General features: G+C 38.3%; 2 protein-coding genes across 2 annotated transcripts in view; both read right to left on the bottom strand.

The window, feature by feature from the left end:
- gpr158a (G protein-coupled receptor 158a) overlaps positions 1–12,802 on the bottom strand; it is a 741,191-nt gene that overhangs the window by 554,353 nt on the left and 174,036 nt on the right. The window lies entirely within an intron of this gene.
- LOC108181524 (uncharacterized) overlaps positions 1–12,802 on the bottom strand; it is a 41,346-nt gene that overhangs the window by 23,348 nt on the left and 5,196 nt on the right. The window lies entirely within an intron of this gene.

Consider the following 12,802-nt stretch of genomic DNA (forward strand, 5'->3'; position numbering starts at 1 on the left):
TAGAATCATGCTAATAACATGCTAATTCATACTAGAATCATGCTAATTCATACTAGAATCATGTTAGTAACAGGCTAATTCATGCTAGAATCATGCTAGTAACTTGCTTATTCATGCTAGAATCAAGCTAATAACATGCTAATTTATACTAGAATCATGCTAGTAACATGCTAATTCATACTAGACTCATGCTAGTGACATGCTAATTCATACAAAAATCATGCTAATAACATGCTACTTCATGCTAGAAAAACACTAGTAACATGCTAATTTTACTACAATCATGTTAATAACACAGTAATTCATGCTAGAATTATGCTAGTAACATGCTAAATCATGCTAGAATCATGCTAATAACATGCTAATCCATGCTAGAATGGTACTAATAAGATGCTAATTCATGCTAATAACTTGCTAATCTATGCTAGAATCATGCTAATAACATGCTACTTATACTTTTTCAAACTGTTTTTAAACTAAATAAACTATTACCAACAGGCTTTGTCAAGCCAGCCTCAAAGTTTGTCTCGACGAACTTTACTGTCTAGTTAATATTATTATTCTTCTTCTGAGACTAAAAATTAAACTCTATCTCGTCCTAGGCCTTTCAAGCTATGACCATCAAACTCGGGTCAGACCTCCGAACTATTCTGACTCGAGTTGCTATATCTTTTCCGACTGATCCGACTTTCGGTTTTCCGAAAAACGTCCCGGGACCGTCGGAAAAATCCCATAGACTTAACATTGGATCAAACTTTGTGACCTCATAACTCCGCATCAGAATATCACACAGACTTCTAACTGGGCTCATTTAACTCAGACTATCAAACTGCCAATGACTGACCACCTTTAAACTTTCTGGCCACGCCCTAGCAACCACTTTTGGACCCTAGAAACCGTCCCATAGACTTCCATTGCAAAATACTCTCATTGACTTTACATGGGATCAAACTTTGTGAGCTCATAACTCTGCATCAGACTGTCCTACAGACTAATGGCTGAGCTCATTTAACTCAGTCTAGCCAGCAGCCAATCACCGATGGCCTTTTAACTTTCTAGCCACACCCTAACAACTAGATACTGCACCCTAGCAACTGTCCCATAGACTGCAATTAAAGAGGTTCAGACTGATATTGTCATGCTGCAGTGTGATAGAGACATGGGGGTTGTTTTTAACTGTTCATACTGGCAAGAAGCTTTGATACATCATCAGTCTAAGCTGTCAATCAACTCCATAGCAACAAAACAGACTAACCTAGCAACGATATGGCACCAGCTATATCTCAGCATCAGAACATCGTAGAGAGGCGGGGGTTGGCTTGTTTGACTCATGCTCTTACACCATCTATCTATCTATCTATCTATCTATCTATCTATCTATCTATCTATCTATCTATCTATCTATCTATCTATCTATCTATCTATCTCTATCTATCTATCTATCTATCTATCCATCTATCTATCTACCTCTATCTATCTATCTATCTATCTATCGATCTATCTACCTATATCTATCTATCTATCTATCTATCTATCTATCTATCTATCTATCTATCTATCTATCTATCTACCTCTATCTATCTATCTATCTATCTATCTATCTATCTATCTATCTATCTATCTATCTATCTATCTACCTATATCTATCTATCTATCTATCTATCTATCTATCTATCTATCTATCTATCTATCTATCTATCTATCATGCTAATTCATGCTAGAATCATGCTAGTTACATGCTAATTCATGGTAGAATCATGCTAGTAACATGCTAATTCATGCTAGAATCATGCTAACAACATGCTAATTCATGCTAGAATCATGCTAACAACATGCTAATTCATGCTAGAATCATGCTAGTAACATGTTAATTCATGCTAGAATCATGCTAACAACATGCTAATTCATGCTAAAATCATGCTAGTAACATGCTAATTCATGCTAGAATCATGCTAACAACATGCTAATTCATGATAGAATCGTGCTAGTAACATGCTAATTCATGCTAGAATCATGCTAGTAACATGCTAATTCATGCTAGAATCGTGCTAACAACATGCTAATTTATGCTAGAATCATGCTAGTTACATGCTAATTCATGCTAGAATCATGCTAGTAACATGCTAATTCATGCTAGAATCATGCTAGTAACATGCTAAATCATGCTAGAATCATGCTAACAACATGCTAATTCATGCTAGAATCATGCTAATTAATGCTAAAATTATGCTAGTAACATGCTAATTCATGCTAGAATCATGCTAGTAACATGCTAATTCATGCTAGAATTGTGCTAACAACATGCTAATTCATGCTAGAATCGTGCTAGTAACATGCTAATTCATGCTAGAATCATGCTAGTAACATACTAATTCATGCTATAATCGTGCTAACAACATGCTAATTCATGCTAGAATCATGCTAGTAACATGCTAATTCATGCTAGAATCGTGCTAGTAACATGGTAATTCATGCTAGAATCGTGCTAACAACATGCTAATTCATGCTAGAATCGTGCTAACAACATGCTAATTCATGCTAGAAACGTGCTAGTAACATGCTAATTCATGCTAGAATCATGCTAGTAACATGCCAATTCATGCTAGAATCATGCTAACAACATGCTAATTCATGCTATAATTGTGCTAGCAACATGCTAATTTATGCTAGAATCATGCTAACAACATGCTAATTCATGCTAAAATCATGCTAACAACTTGGTAATTCACGCTAGAATCATGCTAACAACATGCTAATTCACGTTAGAATCATGCTAATACCATGCTAATCTATCTATCTATCTATCTATCTATCTATCTATCTATCTATCTATCTATCTATCTATCTATCTATCTATCTATCTATCTATCTATCTTTTCATACTTTTAAAAACTGTTTAAACTAAATTAACTATTACCGTCAGGCTTTCACAAGCCAGCCTCAAAGTTTGTTCTCAAACTTTAAGAATCTAGTTATTATTATTCTTCTTCTGACTCTAAAAATCAAAATCTATCTCCTCCTTGAACTTTCGAACTATTACCACCAAACTCACACCAGACCTCCAAACTATTCTGACTCGGTATGCTATATCTCCTCAGACTGATTGGACTTTCGGTTTTCCGAAAAACGTCCCGGGACTGTCGGAAAAATCCCATAGACTTAACATTGGACCAAACTTTGTGACCTCGTAACTCTGCGTCAGACTGTCGCACAGAACTCTAACTGGGCTCATTTAACTCAGACTATCAAACTGCCAATGACTGATCACCTTTAAACTTTCTAGCCACGCCCTAGCAACCACTTTTGGACCCTAGAAACTGTCCCATAGACTTCCATTCAAAAGACTCTCATTGACTTAACATGGGATCAAACTTTGTGAGCTCATAACTCTGCATCAGACTGTCATACAGACTAATGGCTGAGCTCATTTAACTACGACTACCAAACTGCCAATAACTGGTGAGGTTTAACTTTCTAGCCACACCCCTAACTACCACATACTGCACCCTAGCAACTGTCCCGTAGACTTCCATTACAAAAGACTCTCATTGACTTTACATGGGATCAAACTTTGTGAGCTCATAACTCTGCATCAGACTGTCATACAGACTAATGGCTGAGCTGATTTAACTCAGACTACCAAACTGCCAATAACTGATGAGCTTTTAACTTTCTAGCCACACCCCTAACTACCACATACTGCACCCTAGCAACTGTCCCGTAGACTTCCATTCAAAAGACTCTCATTGACTTAACATGGGATCAAACTTTGTGAGCTCATAACTCTGCATCAGACTGTCATACAGACTAATGGCTAAGCTCATTTAACTCAGTCTTGCCAGCAGCCAATCACTGATGGCCTTTTAACTTTCTAGCCACACCCCTAACTACCACATACTGCACCCTAGCAACTGTCCTATAGACTGTAATTAGCTGTGCTTTCAAATGCTTATAATTCTAACATGCTAATGACATGCCAATCATGCTAGCAACATGCTACTCATATGCTAATCATGCTAATGACATGCTAACTCATACTGGAAACATGCTAATGACATGCTAATTTGTACAAGAATCATGCTAGTAACATGCTAATTCATACTAATAATACTAACTCATTCATTCAACTCATTCATACTAACTCATGTTAATAACTGGCCTACATGCATACCTTTGCTTAGCAGTGTCCTATTGACTTGGGGGATGGCTCATCTGACTCAGACAACCAATGAGCATCTCAATATGATAATGAAGCTCACAAGCCACGCCCCCAAATTGATTCCATAGACTTCCATTAAAATAGGCCAAGATGCATATCTTTGCATAGCAGTGTCATAGAGACATGGGGGTTGGTTCATTTGACTTAGACAGCAAACCACAATCAAGTGCACTCTGTAACCTCGCCCATAGCAACAAAACAGAGTACCCTAGCAACCATTCATCAACAGCTATATCTCAGCATCAGAACATCGTAGAGACTTGGAGATTGGCTCGTTTGACTCATGCTAGCAAACGGAACTTCCTAAATGCTACAAATGCTAGCAGTGATTAGCTACATGCTAATATTGACTAGCCAAGTACTGTAACTTGCTAGAAATGCTTACTAAGTATAAATGTTTTATCAGGCATGTATGTGAGGCTTGCCTAGTAACCAACCAGGGTACCCTAGCAACTGCCTAGCAACCATCCAAATTACCCTAGCAATCGCCTAGCAACCACCTAGCAACGGCCTAGTAATGCCTTAATAAGGGCCTAGTGACCACTCAGGACACCCTAGCAACCGCCTAGCAACGCCTTAGCAACCACTCAGAATACCTTAGCAACCACCTAGCAACACCTTAGCAACCACCAAGCAACCACTTGGGACACCTTAGCAACCGCCTAGCAACACCTTAGCAACCACCTAGCAACCAGTCAGAACACCCTAGCAACCGCCTAGCAACGCCTTAGCAACCACCAAGCAACCACTCAGGACACCCTAGCAACCACCTAGCAACACCTTAGCAACCACCTAGCAACCACTCAGGACACCCTAGCAACCGCCTAGCAACGCCTTAGCAACCACTCAGAATACCCTAGCAACCACCTAGCAACACCTTAGCAACCGCTTAGCAACCACTTAGGACTCCTTAGCAACCACCTAGCAACACCTTAGCAACCACCTAGCAACCACTCAGAACACCCTAGCAACCACCTAGCAACACCTTAGCAACAACCTAGCAACCACTTAGAACACCCTAGCAACCGCCTAGCAACACCTTAGCAACCACTCAGAACACCCTAGCAACCACCTAGCAACATCTTAGCAACCACTCAGAACACCCTAGCAACCGCCTAGCAACGCCTTAGCAACCACCTAGCAACCACTCAGAACACCATAGCAACCACCTAGCAACAGCCTAGCAACCGCCTAACAACATCTTAGCAACCACCTAGCAACCACTCAGGACACCCTAGCAACTGCCTAGCAACGACTTAGCAACCACTCAGAATACCCTAGCAACCACCTAAGCATGCTATGTGACATGCTAATTCATACTAGAATCATGCTAGTAACATGCTAATTCATACTAGAATCATGCTAATAACATGCTAATCCATACTAGAATCATGCTAGTAACATGCTAATGCATGCCAGAATCATGCTAATAACATGCTAATTCACGCTAGAATCATGCTAGTAACATGCTAATTCATACTATAATCATGCTAATAACATGCTAATTCATGCTAGAATCATGCGAGTAACATGCTAATTCATGCTAGAATCATTCTAGTAACATGCTAATTCATACTAGAATCATGCTAAAATCATGCTAATAACCTGCTAATTCATACTAGAATCATGCTAGCAGTATGCTAATTCATACTAGAATCATGCTAGTGACATGCTAATTTATTCTAGAATCATGCTAGTAACATGCTAATTCATGCTAGAAGCATGCTAATAACATGCTAATTTATACTAGAATCATGCTAATAAAATGCTAATTTATACTACACTCATGCTAATAACATGCTAATCCATGCTAGAATCATGCTAATGCATGCTAGAATCATGCTAATAACATGCTACTTATCCTTTTTCAAACTTTGAAAAAACGTTTTCAAACATGCTAATTTATACTAAAATCATGCTAATAAAATGCTAATTTGTACTACACTCATGCTAATAACATGCTAATCCATGCTAATCCATGTTAGAAACATGCTAATGCATGCTAGAATCATGCTAATAACATGCTACTTATACTTTTTCAAACTTTGAAAAAACTTTTTCAAACATGCTAATTTATACTAGAATCATGCTAATAAAATGCTAATTTGTACTACACTCATGCTAATAACATGCTAATCCATGCTAATCCATGCTAGAAACATGCTAATGCATGCTAGAATCATGCTAATAACATGCTACTTATACTTTTTCAAACTGTTTTTAAACTAAACAAACTATTACCAACAGGCTTTGTCAAGCCAGCCTCAAAGTTTGTCTCGTTATTATTATTCTTCTTCTGACTCTAAAAATCAAAATCTATCTCCTCCTTGAACTTTCGAACTATTACCACCAAACTCACACCAGACCTCCAAACTATTCTGACTCGGTATGCTATATCTCCTCAGACTGATTGGACTTTCGGTTTTCCGAAAAACGTCCCGGGACTGTCGGAAAAATCCCATAGACTTAACATTGGACCAAACTTTGTGACCTCGTAACTCTGCGTCAGACTGTCGCACAGAACTCTAACTGGGCTCATTTAACTCAGACTATCAAACTGCCAATGACTGATCACCTTTAAACTTTCTAGCCACGCCCTAGCAACCACTTTTGGACCCTAGAAACTGTCCCATAGACTTCCATTCAAAAGACTCTCATTGACTTAACATGGGATCAAACTTTGTGAGCTCATAACTCTGGATCAGACTGTCCTACAGACTAATGGCTGAGCTCATTTAACTACGACTACCAAACTGCCAATAACTGGTGAGGTTTAACTTTCTAGCCACACCCCTAACTACCACATACTGCACCCTAGCAACTGTCCCGTAGACTTCCATTACAAAAGACTCTCATTGACTTTACATGGGATCAAACTTTGTGAGCTCATAACTCTGCATCAGACTGTCATACAGACTAATGGCTGAGCTGATTTAACTCAGACTACCAAACTGCCAATAACTGATGAGCTTTTAACTTTCTAGCCACACCCCTAACTACCACATACTGCACCCTAGCAACTGTCCCGTAGACTTCCATTCAAAAGACTCTCATTGACTTAACATGGGATCAAACTTTGTGAGCTCATAACTCTGCATCAGACTGTCATACAGACTAATGGCTAAGCTCATTTAACTCAGTCTTGCCAGCAGCCAATCACTGATGGCCTTTTAACTTTCTAGCCACACCCCTAACTACCACATAATGCACCCTAGCAACTGTCCTATAGACTGTAATTAGCTGTGCTTTCAAATGCTTATAATTCTAACATGCTAATGACATGCCAATCATGCTAGCAACATGCTACTCATATGCTAATCATGCTAATGACATGCTAACTCATACTGGAAACATGCTAATGACATGCTAATTTGTACAAGAATCATGCTAGTAACATGCTAATTCATACTAATAATACTAACTCATTCATTCAACTCATTCATACTAACTCATGTTAATAACTGGCCTACATGCATACCTTTGCTTAGCAGTGTCCTATTGACTTGGGGGATGGCTCATCTGACTCAGACAACCAATGAGCATCTCAATATGATAATGAAGCTCACAAGCCACGCCCCCAAATTGATTCCATAGACTTCCATTAAAATAGGCCAAGATGCATATCTTTGCATAGCAGTGTCATAGAGACATGGGGGTTGGTTCATTTGACTTAGACAGCAAACCACAATCAAGTTCACTCTGTAACCTCGCCCATAGCAACAAAACAGAGTACCCTAGCAACCATTCATCAACAGCTATATCTCAGCATCAGAACATCGTAGAGACTTGGAGATTGGCTCGTTTGACTCATGCTAGCAAACGGAACTTCCTAAATGCTACACATGCTAGCAGTGATTAGCTACATGCTAATATTGACTAGCCAAGTACTGTAACTTGCTAGAAATGCTTACTAAGTATAAATGTTTTATCAGGCATGTATGTGAGGCTTGCCTAGTAACCAACCAGGGTACCCTAGCAACTGCCTAGCAACCATCCAAATTACCCTAGCAATCGCCTAGCAACCACCTAGCAACGGCCTAGTAATGCCTTAATAAGGGCCTAGTGACCACTCAGGACACCCTAGCAACCGCCTAGCAACGCCTTAGCAACCACTCAGAATACCTTAGCAACCACCTAGCAACACCTTAGCAACCACCAAGCAACCACTTGGGACACCTTAGCAACCGCCTAGCAACACCTTAGCAACCACCTAGCAACCAGTCAGAACACCCTAGCAACCGCCTAGCAACGCCTTAGCAACCACCAAGCAACCACTCAGGACACCCTAGCAACCACCTAGCAACACCTTAGCAACCACCTAGCAACCACTCAGGACACCCTAGCAACCGCCTAGCAACGCCTTAGCAACCACTCAGAATACCCTAGCAACCACCTAGCAACACCTTAGCAACCGCTTAGCAACCACTTAGGACTCCTTAGCAACCACCTAGCAACACCTTAGCAACCACCTAGCAACCACTCAGAACACCCTAGCAACCACCTAGCAACACCTTAGCAACAACCTAGCAACCACTTAGAACACCCTAGCAACCGCCTAGCAACACCTTAGCAACCACTCAGAACACCCTAGCAACCACCTAGCAACATCTTAGCAACCACTCAGAACACCCTAGCAACCGCCTAGCAACGCCTTAGCAACCACCTAGCAACCACTCAGAACACCATAGCAACCACCTAGCAACAGCCTAGCAACCGCCTAGCAACATCTTAGCAACCACCTAGCAACCACTCAGGACACCCTAGCAACTGCCTAGCAACGACTTAGCAACCACTCAGAATACCCTAGCAACCACCTAAGCATGCTATGTGACATGCTAATTCATACTAGAATCATGCTAGTAACATGCTAATTCATACTAGAATCATGCTAATAACATGCTAATCCATACTAGAATCATGCTAGTAACATGCTAATGCATGCCAGAATCATGCTAATAACATGCTAATTCACGCTAGAATCATGCTAGTAACATGCTAATTCATACTATAATCATGCTAATAACATGCTAATTCATGCTAGAATCATGCGAGTAACATGCTAATTCATGCTAGAATCATTCTAGTAACATGCTAATTCATACTAGAATCATGCTAAAATCATGCTAATAACCTGCTAATTCATACTAGAATCATGCTAGCAGTATGCTAATTCATACTAGAATCATGCTAGTGACATGCTAATTTATTCTAGAATCATGCTAGTAACATGCTAATTCATGCTAGAAGCATGCTAATAACATGCTAATTTATACTAGAATCATGCTAATAAAATGCTAATTTATACTACACTCATGCTAATAACATGCTAATCCATGCTAGAATCATGCTAATGCATGCTAGAATCATGCTAATAACATGCTACTTATCCTTTTTCAAACTTTGAAAAAACTTTTTCAAACATGCTAATTTATACTAAAATCATGCTAATAAAATGCTAATTTGTACTACACTCATGCTAATAACATGCTAATCCATGCTAATCCATGTTAGAAACATGCTAATGCATGCTAGAATCATGCTAATAACATGCTACTTATACTTTTTCAAACTTTGAAAAAACTTTTTCAAACATGCTAATTTATACTAGAATCATGCTAATAAAATGCTAATTTGTACTACACTCATGCTAATAACATGCTAATCCATGCTAATCCATGCTAGAAACATGCTAATGCATGCTAGAATCATGCTAATAACATGCTACTTATACTTTTTCAAACTGTTTTTAAACTAAACAAACTATTACCAACAGGCTTTGTCAAGCCAGCCTCAAAGTTTGTCTCGACGAACTTTACTGTCTAGTTTTTATTTATTCTTCTTCTGAGACTAAAATTCAAAATCTATCTGCTCCTTGAACTTTCAAACTATTACCACCAAACTCACACCAGACCTCCAAACTGGTCTGACTCTTTATGCTATATCTTTTCCGACTGATCCGACTTTCGGTTTTCCGAAAAACGTCCCGGGACTGTCGGAAAAATCCCATAGACTTAACATTGGATCAAACTTTGTGACCTCATAACTCTGCGTCAGACTGTTGCACAGACTTCTAACTGGGCTCATTTAACTCAGACTATCAAACTGCCAATGACTGATCACCTTTAAACTTTCTAGCCACGCCCTAGCAACCACTTTTGGACCCTAGTAACTGTCCCATAGACTTCCATTCAATAGACTCTCATTGACTTAACATGGGATCAAACTTTGTGAGCTCATAACTCTGCATCAGACTGTCCTACAGACTAATGGCTGAGCTTATTTAACTCCGACTACCAAACTACCAATAACTGATGAGCTTTTAACTTTCTAGCCACACCCCTAACTACCACATACTGCACCCTAGCAACTGTCCCATAGACTTCCATTCAAAAGACTCTCATTGACTTAACATGGGATCAAGCTTTGTAAGTTCATAACTCTCCGTCAGACTGTCATACAGACTAATGGCTAAGCTCATTTAACTCAGTCTAGCCAGCAGCCAATAACTGATGGCCTTTTAACTTTCTAGCCGCACCCCTAACTACCACATACTGCACCCTAGCAACTGTCCCATAGACTGTAATTAGCTGTGCAATAAAATACTAATAATTCTAACATGCTAATGACATGTCAATCATGCTAGCAACATGCTACTCATATGCTAATCATGCTAATGACATGCTAACTCATACTGGAAACATGCTAATGACATGCTAATTTGTACTAGAATCATGCTAAGAACATGCTAACTAATGCTAGAATCATGCTAGTAACATGCTAATTCATGCTAGAATCATGCTAGTAACATGCTAACTCATACTAGAATTATGCTAATAACATGCTAACTCACGCTAATTTTACTACAATCATGCTAATAACACTACTTCATGCTACAATCTGGCTAGTAACATGCTAATTAGTGCTAGAATCATGCTAATTCATGCTAATAACATGTTAATCCATGCTAGAATCATACTAATAACATGCTAATTCATGCTAGTAACATGCAAATCCATGCTAGAATCATGCCAGTAACATGCTAATTCATACTAGAATCATGCTAATGACATGCTAATTCATACTAGACTCATGCTAATAACATGCTAATTCATACTAAAATCATGCTAGTACCATGCTAATTCATACTGGAATCATGCTAGTAACATGCTAATTCATGTTAGAATCATGCTAATAACATGCTAATTCATACTGGAATCATGCTAGTAACATGCTAATTCATGCTAGATTCATGCTAATAACATGCTAATTCATACTAGAATCATGCTAGTTCATCCTAGAATCATGCTAGTAACATGCTAATTTATGCTAGAATCATGCTAGTAACATGCTAATTCATGCTAGAATCATGCTAATAACATGCTAACTCATACTAGAATCATGCTAATAACATGCTAATTCATACTAGAATCATGCTAATTCATACTAGAATCATGCTAGTATCATGCTAAATCATGCTAGATTCATGCTAGTAACATGCTAATTCATGCTAGAATCATGCTAATAACATGCTAATTCATGCTAGAATCATGCTAATAACATGCTAATTTATACTAGAATCATGGTAGTAACATGCTAATTCATACTAGAATCATGCTAGTGACGTGCTAATTCATACAAGAATCTTGCTAATAACATGCTAATTCATGCTAGAATCATGCTAATAACATGCTAATTCATGCTAGAATCATGCTAGTAACATGCTAATTCATGCTAGAAACATGCTAACAACATGCTAATTCACGCTGATTTTACTACAATCATGCTAATAACACACTAATTCATGCTAGAATTATGCTAGTAACATGCTAAATCGTGCTAGAATCATGCTAATTCATGCTAATCCATGCTAGAATCGTACTAATAAGATGCTAATTCATGCTAATAACATGCTAATATATGCTAGAATCATGCTAATAACATGCTACTTATACTTTTTTAAACTGTTTTTGAACTAAATAAACTATTACCAACAGGCTTTGTCAAGCCAGCCTCAAAGTTTGTCTCGACGAACTTTACTGTCTAGTTTGACATACAATAAACAATAAGGTGCATTCTTACATGTCAAGACAGCAGTTTGAGCTTCCACAAGAACAAATACAAACTAAGAAGGTATGAGTACACACTCGCTGTTTAAATTTTGATCATTTAGAAAGGAATACTTCACGGTATGTCTTTAATTGCTGAATTAAGTTCATCTAAGCTGTTTATAACCAATATTTCATTTATTATATAAGAAATTTGCCATAGCTTGACAAAAATGAATGGATAAAATGCATTTATTATAAAAGGAATGCTTATGATCAGTACTTTCATGCAAGGGTAAACAAGTTCCAAGTAAGTTCATTTTTAAATGGCTGGATTTTGCTAGCAAAAATTAGCAAAAGCAACAGTAAACTTTGAAGCACCATTAGCCAACATATACATGAAACCATAATGGAGTCAAGTCAAAATTGTTTCTGACACACTTCTTTCTTTTGGCGTACTGCCATCCCCCTTAAATAAAAAAATAAAAAATAACAAAGGACAAACACGTAAAACTTACATTAAATAAAAGTACACTTT

The sequence above is a fragment of the Danio rerio genome, chromosome 24, assembly GCF_049306965.1.
Source record: "Danio rerio strain Tuebingen ecotype United States chromosome 24, GRCz12tu, whole genome shotgun sequence".
NCBI classification, from domain to species: domain Eukaryota; kingdom Metazoa; phylum Chordata; class Actinopteri; order Cypriniformes; family Danionidae; genus Danio; species Danio rerio.